A 13,784-nucleotide genomic window follows, 5' to 3' on the forward strand; every position below is an offset into this window, starting at 1 on the left:
AATAAATATTATTATATTTTTATATCTGCTTTATTCCCATCTTCACTGATTTCATCATTAACTTAAGGTTTAAATATCAGTAGAACAATCTTTAGTAATATGCCTCTCAATCTTATGATAATGATATTGTGGTATTATGTGACTCAAATACTGGATTAAATACTAAAGTTTCAAAACAAAGATCAATTTAATTATTTTCTTTTCCTAAAGAAAAAAATTTATTTTATATATCTTATATTCTAGAATTGCACTTGGCCATGGAATTTAGAAATTTTCTACTAATTTATGATTAATTCTCCAGGTGTGGCATACCACTTCAGGCAAAGTTCTAATAAATAGGTCAAAAGTACAAAGAAATGCATGATACAAACTACAGTGAGTATCAATTATCATTTGACCTTTAAGAATAAGATATTGTTATCTTCCCATGGTTAACCATTTAGTTCTGAAATTAACTTTTTGTTTTGAAACATATTTCTCTAGGCAAATAAGTAACAAAGATCAAAGTGCACCTCTGTGTGCAATATGCTGCAAAATAAACTATACATTTTAGTTTAAAATATTGTTTTTGTAGCAGCAGATATCATGGGAAAAAGTTAAAAACAAAAACAAAAACTCTGTTAACACTCAATCATCTACACACACAGACACATACTCATTGGCTTTAGAGTTTTCAAAGTAGTAATGAAACTCTACAAACATTTAAGTCCACTTCTTAGTTGATAAGAAGATATATAATCAGTATAGATCCAAATAAATTAATTCCTTATCCCTCATTGGTCCTGCAAATTGATGGTAAACTTAAGTCCAAATAATTATGAGTAAATGAATTAACTAGTGAGTGAATGAAAGAGCAAATTAAAAAATATATTGTAGAATATTACTCATGCAGTGTAAGTCAATACCATCTTGGCACATTCCAAAATAAATAGATTACTGAGGTATCAAAGTGGTCTGTTCATAAAATCATTTCACCTATTTATGAGTCTCATTGTTTACAACACAGATAAGGATTATATGATGTAGAAAAGACTGAAGGTGTTTTGAAAGAGTTCTTTGGAAGATGACAATAAAAATTATCTCGGCAACAAAAGCCCAAATAGGAATCTCTGCCCAAATTTAACTTGACTTATTTGCAGTATGCTTTATATGACTAAAAAGAATTCAGGGAGGAAAAGAACCCCTGAAGTTTGTATTCGAACTCATAGAATTTATCTAAAGTTGGGCAACATGGGGATCCCTGGATGGCGCAGCGGTTTAGTGCCTGCCTTTGGCTCAGGGCGCGATCCTGGAGACCCGGGATCGAGTCCCACATTGGGCTCCTGGTGCATGGAGCCTGCTTCTCCCTCTACCTGTGTCTCTGCCTCTCTCTCCCTCTGTGTGACTATCATAAATAAATAAAAATTTAAAAAAAAACTGTGAAAACTGTTTGAAAAAAATAAAGTTGGGCAACATAAAATTAATCATATTATAAGTGCTTTGTTTCCTACCTTTTTTTACATTTTGCTGCTTTATCACATTTTAAAAGTTTCATCAAGTTACAGTCGAACCATAAAATACTAGACACGACAACATCAAAGTTGTAAAAATGAGACAATATTAAAATGTTTTAAATTTTCTATGCCGTTAGAAATATCTAAACCAGCATTTCTTACATTGTGCTCTGTGGAATATTTTGCTTTGTTCTGTTAAAAAAAAATACAAGATTTAGTGGCCACATCAGATTGCAAAATGCTAGATAGACTTTTCCTCTCTAAAAAATCCACAGTGTACATTGACATATTAAAAACATGCCCTCTAGAGCACGAATTATTAATCCAAAATATCCCAAATTTATATAAGCATCAATATCCTTTTTTATATGTAGAAAGAGCAACATTTGTTACATTATTGCAATCCATTTTCTATTTCCTTTTTTGTTGTTGTTGTTGTTTTCTCTTCTACCTGCAGATGCTTATATTAGCCAAATTGAAAATCAGCAGATTGGTATGTCATATCTGGGGAAAGATCCTGTTTTGTCCTGTAATAGGAATTTCTTGTATCTGTTTTGAACTTCAATGATGAAGGAAAATATATCACCCAACTATAAGCATGTTTTCTTTTAAAAATGCTTTGGGGGCTCCTGGGTGGCTCAGTTGGTAAGCTGTCTAACTCTTAATTTCAGGGTCATGAGTTCAAGCACTGTGTTGGGCTGCACACTGGGTGTGGAGCCTAGTTAAAAAATAAAAATAAAAATGTTTTATAGTTTTTCATTTCTTCTTAGGGAGAATATTACTCTGATCCTGACAATAAGAAAATACTGTATGATCTATAAAAATATAACTTTCCTTGACCCATCAGCGAGCTGAGGTGGTGAGACAAAAAGTAAACTAAGTTCAAAAGACTGGCAAGCACCTCTAACAGGAGACAGGACACAAAACTGCTTCACTTTCACGGAGCACAGAGGAAGAACTGGCTGCCAAAGAAAGAAAATTAGCAAAAAAATTAATACATTCCTAAAGGTTGAATGTGGGATAGCATTAGAGTTTAAAATAACTCCAAGTCAAGACACAAGGAGCATTTGCACTCCCCCAAACTCTTTTTTTATGAGTCTGCTTAGGGTGCTCATGGGAAAGAATGAGAACAGAGCAGGACACCAGATCTACCATGTGATTGTAACAGGCCTGGAGGAAGGTGGGACAATTTCAAAATGTAGCCTACTCCCTTCGACCTTTCTCATTTGCCTTAAGCTGCTGAGGGAAGGGCAGAAGACTGTCTTGTGACTTGGGACCAGGCAAAGATTTAATAGTTCTTTAGAAGCAGAACTCAACTTCTGGGGAAGTGCCAATAAATTCTCCTTCTTGACAAGAACTGAGAAAAGATGAACTGAGAAAAGATGACTGCTTCTGGGAGAGTGATAGATCAGGATTGTATGACCCTGTGGGAGGGACCAAAAAAAAAAACCTTTATGGGTCACAATCCTGTGCCTGTGTAAAGCAGAGATGTCTTATTTCTGGGAGTAAGAAGGAGCAAAAAGTATCTCTCCTATTTAAGAACCTCCAGATAGAAGTCTGAATATGCTGTCATTGAGATGAGAAGGTCAAGAATAATAACAAAGCCCCCTTCCTGATGCTCAGGCACACAGGTATTGTCTAAGGCCAGGCTTACACAAGAAGAAGCACAAATTCACTCCCTACTCTCACCATGAACCTAGCATTAATAAGCAATAGAAGGCTACCACTAGTAGAGAGAAAGGAGTGTGGAGAGAGACCTGCTATTTGACTGTTGTGCCAGAGATTCTAAAAACTGAGAGTAAAGCAGAAAAACTGAGAAAACTATCTAGCACCACAGGCCCACCCTAATCACATAGTTCATACACCCCACCACTGAAGAAATTCAAAGGACAATATCAATAACAAAACCCAAACCCAATTGTATTATTCACTACCATTGTAATAGAAGAGCTGTATTCATTTCTAGCTATAAAAACCCTTCACCTCTCTCTACTGTTCTTCAAATGACAGTGCTCAAAGACAAAATAGCAAGAAAGAAAAAAGCCATTGTCCAACAAAGCAGGTTGAGTAATCACACAAATGTTGAAACTATCCTTCAGGGACTTTATAATTACAATGACTACAATTTAATGTGTTAAAGGATGTGTAGTAGAAGAACACACATGGAGTAGATGAGGAAATTCAACAGAAAGATGGAAACTGGGCAGCCCCGGTGGTGCAGCGGTTTGGCGCCGCCCGCAGCCTGGGGCGTGATCCTGGAGACCCTGGATCGAATCCTGCGTCAGGCTCTCTGCATGGAGCCTGCTTCTCCCTCTGCCTGTGTCTCTGCCTCTCATTCTCTCTCTGTGTCTCTATAAATAAATAAACAAAATCTTAAAAAAAAAAAAGATGGAAACTAATAAAATGAGTGAAGTAAAATCTCACTCACTCCCCGCAAAACCCATGATATCTAAGATGAAGAATTACTATGATAATCTTAACATATCTGAGGAAGAAATTTGCGAATTTAAAAGTAGTTTGATACAAAATATTCTAAATGAAACATAAAGAGAAAAAGAAAAAAACTGAGAGAGTATCTAGGAGCTATGGGACAATATCAAATGGTCTACCATGTGTGCTTTGATATATAGAGGAAAATAAATAGAAAGAGGAGGAAGTAATACTAGAAAAGATAATAAAGGATAAATTTCCAAATATAATGAAAGACAATAAACCAAAGATAATAAAATCTCAGAGAATTCCAAGCTGCGTATTTAAAAATTAAAAGCACAAACAAGGGATCCCTGGGTGGCGCAGCGGTTTGGCGCCTGCCTTTGGCCCAGGGCGTGATCCTGGAGACCTGGGATCGAATCCCACATCGGGCTCCCGGTGCATGGAGCCTGCTTCTCCCTCTGCCTGTGTCTCTGCCTCTCTCTCTTTCTCTCTGTGTGACTATCATAAATAAATAAAAAATAAAAAAAAAATAAAAAAAAAAATAAAAGCACAAACAAAAAGGACCTAAACATAATTAAACTCCTGAAAAAAAAATATATATATACAGACCCAATCTTGAAAGCAAACAGAGCAAAAAGGAAACACTGCATGCAAAGGAATAAAGAATTAAGGTATCCTTCCCATCAAAAAATTATCCAAGTGAGAAGATAACAGAGTAACATCTGAAAAGTACTTAAAAAAAAAAAAAAAGAAGTAATCAATTAAAGCATTAAGCCCAGCAAAGTCTTTCAAAAGTATAGATGAAATAAAGACTTCAGACAAACAGAAGTAACTACAATCTATTTCCATATAAGAGGAGTACCTGGGTAGCTCATTCTGTTAAGCATCAAACTCTTGGTTCTTGCTCAGGTCATGACATTAAACCCCACTTTGAGCTCTATGCTCAGCAAGGATTCTACATGAAAATTCTCTCTCATTGCCCCTCCCCCACTTGTATATGCATGTGTGCACTCTGTCTTTAAAATAAACAGGATCCCTGGGTGGCGCAGCGGTTTGGCGCCTGCCTTTGGCCCAGGGCGCGATCCTGGAGACCCGGGATCGAATCCCACGTCGGGCTCCCGGTGCATGGAGCCTGTTTCTCTCTCTGCCTGTGTCTCTGCCTCTCTCTCTCTGTGTGTGTGACTATCATAAATAAATAAAAATTAAAAAAAAATAAACAAATCTTTTTTAAAAATTAAGTAAAAGATCTCCATTACAAGAAATCCTAAGAGTAGATCATTAGGATAATTATGTATGATACAAATTGAAATTTGATTTATAGAAAGAAAGAAAAGCACCAGAAATAGTAAAATGAAGTAAATATAAATGTTACATTTTTCTCCTTTGTAATCTCTTTAAAGACAACTGACTATTTCAATAGTTAATTGAAATGATAGCAAGTTATTGTAAAATTCATGACCAATGTAGAAGTAAAATGTATGACCAACATTGCAGAAAAGATAGACGGGTGGAAATGAAAGCATAATATACAATATTTTTAAAGTTATACTGTGATAAGTTAAATGTGATATTATAAATGAAATAGCAATCATTAAAGCTAATTTAAAAGAGAGAAAACTAATAAGCTAAAATTGGAGATAAACCATAATAATAAAAAAATAATTTAAGCTACAAAAGGTAGGAAACTAGGAGAAAAAGGGAGCAATGAACCAAAAAGACAAAGAGAAAAATTGGTAAAATTAGAATTCCATCATATCAATAAATACATTAAACATAATTTATAAAACACAATGATTAAATTATGGATAAATGAAAATTGATAAAACATAATGACTAAATTAAATATAAATGCTTAAACAAAATGTTGAAATCGTTAGATTGGATAAGAAAGCAAGTTTTACTACATGCTACTGTCTATAGGAAATAGACTTTGAATATGTCTAGATAGATTAAAAGAAAAATATAGAAAAAGATATAACATAAAGCATTAATCAAAAGAAAGCTGAAGTGGTTATATTAATATCAGAAAACATAGACTTAAGAATAAGGACTATAAATTAGTGATAAGTAACTTTACATGATAACAAAGAATTTATTCTTTCAGGTGACACAACAAATGTAAATTTGTACAAATCTGCCAATATGACTTCAAAATACATGAAATAAAAACTGATAGAAAAAAAGAGAAACAGAAATCCATAATTACAGTTGTAGAATTCAACACAGCTTTCTCCATAATCAACAGAAGCAGTAAACAGAAATCAGTAAGAACATATACATGACATCACCCTCAACCAAACTGATTTAACCGACATTTTAAAACATTCCATTCAGAAACTGCAAAATACACATTCTTGTCAAGTGCCCAAGGAAGATTCATTAAGACAGAAAGTTTTCATGTTATGAAGCAAACTTCATACGAATTATGGTAAAAATCAATGAAATAATAATATTTGGAAATTTTAATATATTTTAAAATTAAACAAAAAACTTCTGGACAATTTATGAATCAAAGAAAATAGATGACAAAATATTTCAATTGAATAAAAATGAATATACAAGATATCAAAATTTGTGGGGCAAAACTAAAGCACTGCCTATGCAAAAACTTAGAGCATTAAAAAAGTGAGAATGGCAGAATGACATTAAATAAATAATCTAAGCTTTTATCTTAAAATACTAGGAAAAAAAAGAGCAAATTAAAACCATAGCAAACAGAAAGAAGGAAATAATTTAAATAAAACAAGGATGAAATCATTGTAATTAAAAAAAAAGGAAATCAATGAAACTAAAAGCTGATTCTATGCAAAAAAAAATCAATAAAATTGATAATCCTCTAATCATGTTAATAAAGAAAAAAAGCAAAGGCACACATTACAAATGTTCAGAATCTAAGAGGAGAATTACTAATGATCCAATAGACATTTAAAGGAAAATAAAAAGATTGTTATTTTTTAAGTTTTATGTCAATAAATTTAATTTGGAAATATATGCAATGGACAAATTCCTTAAAAGAAACAAATTTTGAAAACTCACTCAAGTATCTGCGAATCTCTGTAGATTATTTCTGTTACAGAGGCTGAACTCATAATTAACCTTTCCACAAAGAAAACCCCAGGAACAAATCATGAATTATATCAAAGATTTAGGAAATAAGACAAAATTCTCACAAATCTTTCAGAATACAGAAGAAGAAAGAACACTTCCTAAGCTGTCCCTTAGTAGGTGAATGGATAAACTGTTGTATATCTAGGTATTGGAATATTATTCATTGCTACAAAGAATGAGTCATCAAGTCATGAAAAGACTTAGAAGAAACTTAAATGTGTATTGCTAATAAAAGAAATCAACCTGAGAAGGCTACAAACTATATGATCCCAACTATATGACAGTCTAGAAAAGAGGAAACTATGGAAACAGCAAAATGTCAGTATTTGCTAGGGTTTACATCGGAGGGGCAGATGAATAAGGGAGCCCAGTGGACTTTTAGGACAATGAAACTCTGTATGACACTATAACAGCTGATAAATGCCATTGTACATTTGTCAAACCCATAGAAAGTACAACAGTAAAGGTGAACACTAACATAAACTATGTACTTTGGGTGATTATTATGTGTCAATATAAGTCCGTGTTTTGTCAGCGACATAAAACTGTGATATGGGTGTTGATAATGGAGGAGGCTGTATATGTATGAAGTCAGAAATATATGGGAATTCTCTGTACTTTCTACTCAATTTTTCTATAAGCCCAAAACTATTCTAAAAAATAAGTTCTCATAATTTAAAAAATGGACAAACTATTTAAAGAGACACTTTACCACAGAACTTAGAGGTAAATAAGCACTTAAAATATGCTCAATATTATTAGTTATTAAGGAAATGTAAATTAAAACAATAATTAGATATTTCTATATACCTATGAGAAAGGCTAACTTTCAACAAAGAAGAAGATAGCAAAGACAATGTTGACAAGGATGTGGAGTAATTGAAAATACTATATATTGCTGGTAGGAAAGTAGAGTGGTACAGTTACTTTGCAAGTTTAGCAGTTTCTCATAAAGTTAAACATACAATTTCCATTAGGCATAGTATTCTCACTAAGTAACTATACAAGAGAAATAAAAACACAAGTCCAAAACCAGATCTGTATATGAATACGTACAGCTACATTACATATAACTGGTCAAAACTGGAAATAGCCCAGATATCCCCGAACCAGTGAATACATAAATTATTGTACATCCATACAATAAATGGAAACAAATTCTTGATACATGCAATAGTATAGATGAATCTCAAAAGCATATGCAGAGGGAAAAAGCTAGACACAGAAGGCTATATCCTGTATGATCTATTGATATTCAGGGAAATACTAAACTATAAAGACAAAAATCAAAGTTTCTGGGAATGATCAGCGACTGGAAATGTAGGAAGAGATTATCTACAAAGGGGCATGAGGAACCTTTTGAGGGTGATATAAATATTCTTTCTTAATGGGATATAGTTGTTTTGGTACCAATCCCAATACGAGGAATGGTCCCCCATACCAACAAGCAATTCTCAGAACATCTGCTGGGACCCCTACAATCCAATTCAATTTTGATACTAACTGCTTGGAGATAGCATTGGATTCCACAGGTTAAGGTCTCAGTCCTACAAGACTGCCCTCCAAACCCCTGTGCATTACACTTCAGGTGCAAGTCTCAAGCCTAGGTTGTTACCTGTACTTCTAACCAACTCGTTATAAATCAGAAATTCCCAAGACTGCCTCCTGAGGTTTGATTAATATTCTTGAGTAGCAAACAGAAATCAGAGAAACATTCTACTTATGAGGTTACTGGGTTATTACAATGGCATATAACCCACTAACAGCCAGATTGAAAAGATGCCTAGGGCAAGGTGAAAGGAAAGGTCTTGGAACTTCTGTGCCACTCTCCCTAAATCTTCATATGTCACCAACGTGGAAGTTCTCTGAACCCTGTCCTTTTAGGTTTTTATGGAGACTTCATTACAGGGTCATGATTAAATACATCAATTACATCATTGGTTGTTGGTGACTGAATCAACCTTCAGCCCCTCTCCCCTCTCTGAAGTTTCAGGGGGTACTGAAAGTTCTAACCTTCTAAATCACTTGGTTGGTTCCCCCTGGCAATCAGCCCCGTAAATTATTCATTAACATAACAAAACAACCTTTCCTCTTACTACAGAAAATACCAAGAATTCTAGGAGCTCTTTGCCAGGAATGGGGTGTAAGACCAAATTTATATTTCTTATTATAAATCACAGTATCACAAGGGGATTACAGGATTATATTTATTTGTAAAAACTCATCAAACTGTATACCTAGAAAGGGGGAGTTTATCTACAAGCAAATTATGCCTTAATAAACTTGACTTTGAAAATGAAATATAGTATGCAAAACTCATTCTTTATTATAATATCCAAAAATTTGAGCATGAATAAAATGCCAAGTTAATCCAACAAGCAACTGGCACATTCCAACTAGACCAACAAACACTGTTTCTAATGTAAGTTTGATTGATTTTTTCCTTCAATAATCTTGATGTAACTTCCATATTTAGTTAATATGACCTAATTTTCTACTTTTAATTTACTAGAAAGCCACCTATATAGAGGCTATTGATTTTTTTAAAAAAATCTACGTTTTATAGAAAAAATTACTGTTCTCCTCACTATCCCCAATGTATTCCATAGCAAAAAGAAACTAAACATTTAGTAAAACCTTTCATTATTTAAATAGGTCTAAAAACTATCACAACCTTACTGCATATATTAATGTATTTTCACAATACTTTACATTTCTTCTTCTATTTTAATTTAGCACCAGTGTCCAGAGTCATTAGAAAAAAGAATAGCTAGCCATCTTCCAATTGTATTTCACTTCAAATCATCAATCTTCCACACTCATTTTGAAATAATAAACTTGGGCAATGATATCAAGCCTATGGAAGTAAGTGTTGAGTTAAACACTTTATGCCCTATTCACAATGACCACATACAGACTTTAGTGAGTTTCCGAAAAGGCAAATTGAAAATGTCTTAATATATGCTTATTATTAACAAATGAATACACATTTTCTATTATGATCATGCATTCCTTTCTTCATAGTTGTGTAGGCTTAAGTTCTTTTCAGGTTTCTGTTGTCAAGAACCAAACTGTGCTTTGAAGTCAAAATATAAGGCAGAGACAGAGTCTGGGATAAAGTGGAACAATGTCTTTATTGCTTTGCTGGACAAAGGAGGCCGCAGAAGCCTAAGGTCTTCAAAACTACAAGCCCAGCCAGAGGAGGAGACTGAGAATTTTACAGGGAAATATAGGATCTAGCTGGTTTTACTGGAATTGTGTACTGGCTGTCAGCCTTGTTCATCATGTCTTTAGGGTGGTATTGGGTTCCTGAAACAAAACGCTAAGAAAGGAGAAGGGGAGATTTGCAGGATTGAGAAAGAAGTTTACTTTAAAATAAAGTTTCACTAAAGCATTACTGTAGCCATTTTAATTTTTGTTCAACTTTATGCTTTTAAGCAGTTTCACTTCAGTTGAAAAACTCCTATCCCATCAAAACATATAATGAGTAAAAATATTATAATCTGGTTGAAATATTCTTTGATGCATTAAACATAATTTCTTCTTCTTAGAATTTGGATCCATATTTGACCATGACAAATAGTATTGTTACAGTAGATATTTTCCTTTTTGTACAGTGTTTCTATCAGAAGTTAAGAAAGACTCATGGTTCTTATGATATGACAACTAACATGATAAATTATTTGGTTACTGATGAAATAATATCTTCCTTATTAAATTTATTTTTATACTATTACATAGTAAAATAGCAATTCCTTCCCCACCATGGTAATGATTAAATATCCACACAAACTTTTTCAAATCCCTCAGAAACATGTCTCCATAGCCCTTACTTTTTTTTAATTTATTCATTAGAGAGACAGAGAGCAAGACAGAGACACAGGTAAAGAGAGAAGCAGTCTCCCTGCAAGGAGCCCGATGTGGGATTCGATCCCAGGACTCCGGGATCATGACCTGAGCCAAAGGCAGACACTCAACCACTGAGCCACCCAGGTGTCCCCTCCAAAGCCCTTATAAAATAAAATATTTTAATCACTTGTACTAACTTGTATGAAATAAGCTAAATGTACTTTTAAATATGGGCTAAAAAACATTTTTCAGATTGAAAAATGATCTTTTTTTAAGATTTAATTCATTTATTTGAGAGAGAGAGAGCACGTGAGCACACAAGCTGGGATAGAGGCAGAGGGAGAGGGAGAAGTAGGCTCCCCACTGAGCAGGGAGCCTGATGCAGGCTGGATCACAGGACCTGAGGACCATGACCTAAGCCAAAGGCAGATGCTTAACTGTCTGAGCCACCCAGGTGCCCCAAAAAATGATCTCTTACATGATATTCCAAATATGTCCTTTACATGTGTTGTGCTTATAAAGTTTTTTTTTAGTAAAATTCAAATCTTTTTCCTTTTGACTCAAATGGTTTAGAATTGAGGTATTTATTCAATAAGGAAGGAATATTTCTTGAATGATTGCAGATATGTCTATTTAGGTTATATTATTGATATTTCTTCTGGTTTATTTAAGTCAGTGAGTAATAGCTACCAAAAACTATAGGAATAACTGTAAGTGTATTTTTTTTTAATATTTTATTTTTTATTTATTCATGAGAGACAGAGCAAGAGAGAGAGGCAGAGACATAGGCAGAGGAGAAGCAGGCTCCATGCAGGGAGCCTGATGTGGGACTCGATCCTGGGTCTCCAGCATCACACCCTGGGCTGCAGGCGGAGCTAAACCGCTGCCCCACCGGGCTGCCCTGTAAGTGTATTTTTGATCAGTTACTATATATATCAAAGAATTGGTATCCACAGTTGAGACTGATAATCAAAGTAAATTCGGTATGTAACAAATGGAGTCCTTATTATGGGGTATATATTTTTCTTCTATCTCTTCCAAGTGAAGCAAGAGTCTGTTATGTGGTGTTTCTCAGCATACAAGGGCAAAATCAAAAAATCTTTAAAATAGATTTAATGAATAAGTATGTCTGTACAGAATAGCAATTGGGTCATAAAATCAACCTTTTAAAATATAAAAGAAGATTAAAGTTATTAATAAGGTGATGAATAATTAAATTCCTAATTACATAGTGTGATTACCAAAAATAAAGACAGTATAATAATGCTGTTACCTATCTAAAATAAAAATGACAAATAAAATGCTGTTACTTATCTGGACAAAGAAAATATCTTTCCAATTTAAGTATAGTAGAATGCTCACAAAACTGTTTTAAAAAATAGAGCTTTGCTTTAGGGCAACAAATTCTCCTAAAGTTTTGCAAAATTTTCTCTTAAATGAGTAATATTGATGATATTTAACTACTTTATCTCTTTATTAATGTTAAGACTTAAATATTTGTTGAAAAATATACATATATCAAGATTTTTACTTCATACTAAAAATAAATTGAATCATCTGCGTTTCCAAGGAGGGAAAGAGCTTTCCCAATTATATTTGTGAAAGAATCAGTGACAAAATATCAGAGATTTACATTTCCTACCTGAAAGCTGTAGGGTAAAGAAAGTCTGAAAGGGGGTTCATTATTATATCTTTGGGAAGAAACCTTAGATGTAACCTGGACAGTTTCCATTTGTCTTTATCTTCTTTCTGTATAGAGTGATCATTAGGATCCCACAGAATAGCTAAGACAGCATTATTAATTATGTTTTTTAATCTATGAAATGCAGTGCTTATTTTTTTATTTGGAGAATTTGGGAATAAAGTATTATGTCAGAAGTCAGAATTTCTGTTACACTTCTTTTATGCTGCTTCATATAATGGGATAGGATAATTTCTAAATGTTACATCCACACAAACTATCTCTTCGTCTCTCTCTCTCTCTCTCTCTCTCTCTCTCGAGCACACACACACACACACACACACACTTGCTTACTTCGCCTATAAAATCTTGTTTTTCTTATGCTTCCTTTTTCTTTTGAACTGTCTTTGGTCCTACCTCAAATTTTAATTAGGCTTTAGAATTTTTAGTTTTCTTTTTTTGAAAATGAAAGTCATGATACTATGTAAATATTTTAGAGAAATTTAAAAACTAATAAAAATGTACACACAAAAAGAAATGTTGTATTTGAATTTTCATAAAACATAGCAATCCTCTTTGATCTTGAGGTAGTATAGTCACAATAGTTATTTTCTTAAAGCATAAAAATATTTTTCTGTATTAAGGTTATTCAAGACAAAGGTTAGAGTTATTTTATTAGCAAGCTAAAGCTCTGTATTAATTACAAATGAATATGTACAGAAAAAGAAAAATACTGATCAAGTTTTCTCTGATAAGGAAATTTGTACTAAAATATTAATTATAAAAATTCTTTGTATTTGCAGCTTTAGGTATTTTTTAAAAAGATTTTATTTATTTATTCATGAGAGACACACAGAGATAGGCAGAGACACAGGCAGAGGGAGAAGCAGGCTCCATACAGAGAGCCCGACGCGGGACTCGATCCTCGGTCCCCAAGATCACGCCCTGGGCTGACGGCGGCGCTGAACTGCTGAGCACCCGGGCTGCCCTGCAGCTTTAGGTATTAAGAATGTTAATTGAATCTATTCAGTATTCTCAAATATGAGCTTCAATTTTATAAAAGTATCAATTTGCTATTAGGCACTTATACTCTGAACTTTAAGAATCAAAGCAACACAATATTTATTACTAAGAATATTATCTACACAATAATAATATCATAAAAAACACATTTCCAAATTTCATTAATACACTACTGGTGAGATAAAATGAATTCTATT

Source organism: Canis lupus, chromosome 32, assembly GCF_011100685.1.
Source record: "Canis lupus familiaris isolate Mischka breed German Shepherd chromosome 32, alternate assembly UU_Cfam_GSD_1.0, whole genome shotgun sequence".
Taxonomy (NCBI): Eukaryota; Metazoa; Chordata; class Mammalia; order Carnivora; family Canidae; genus Canis; species Canis lupus.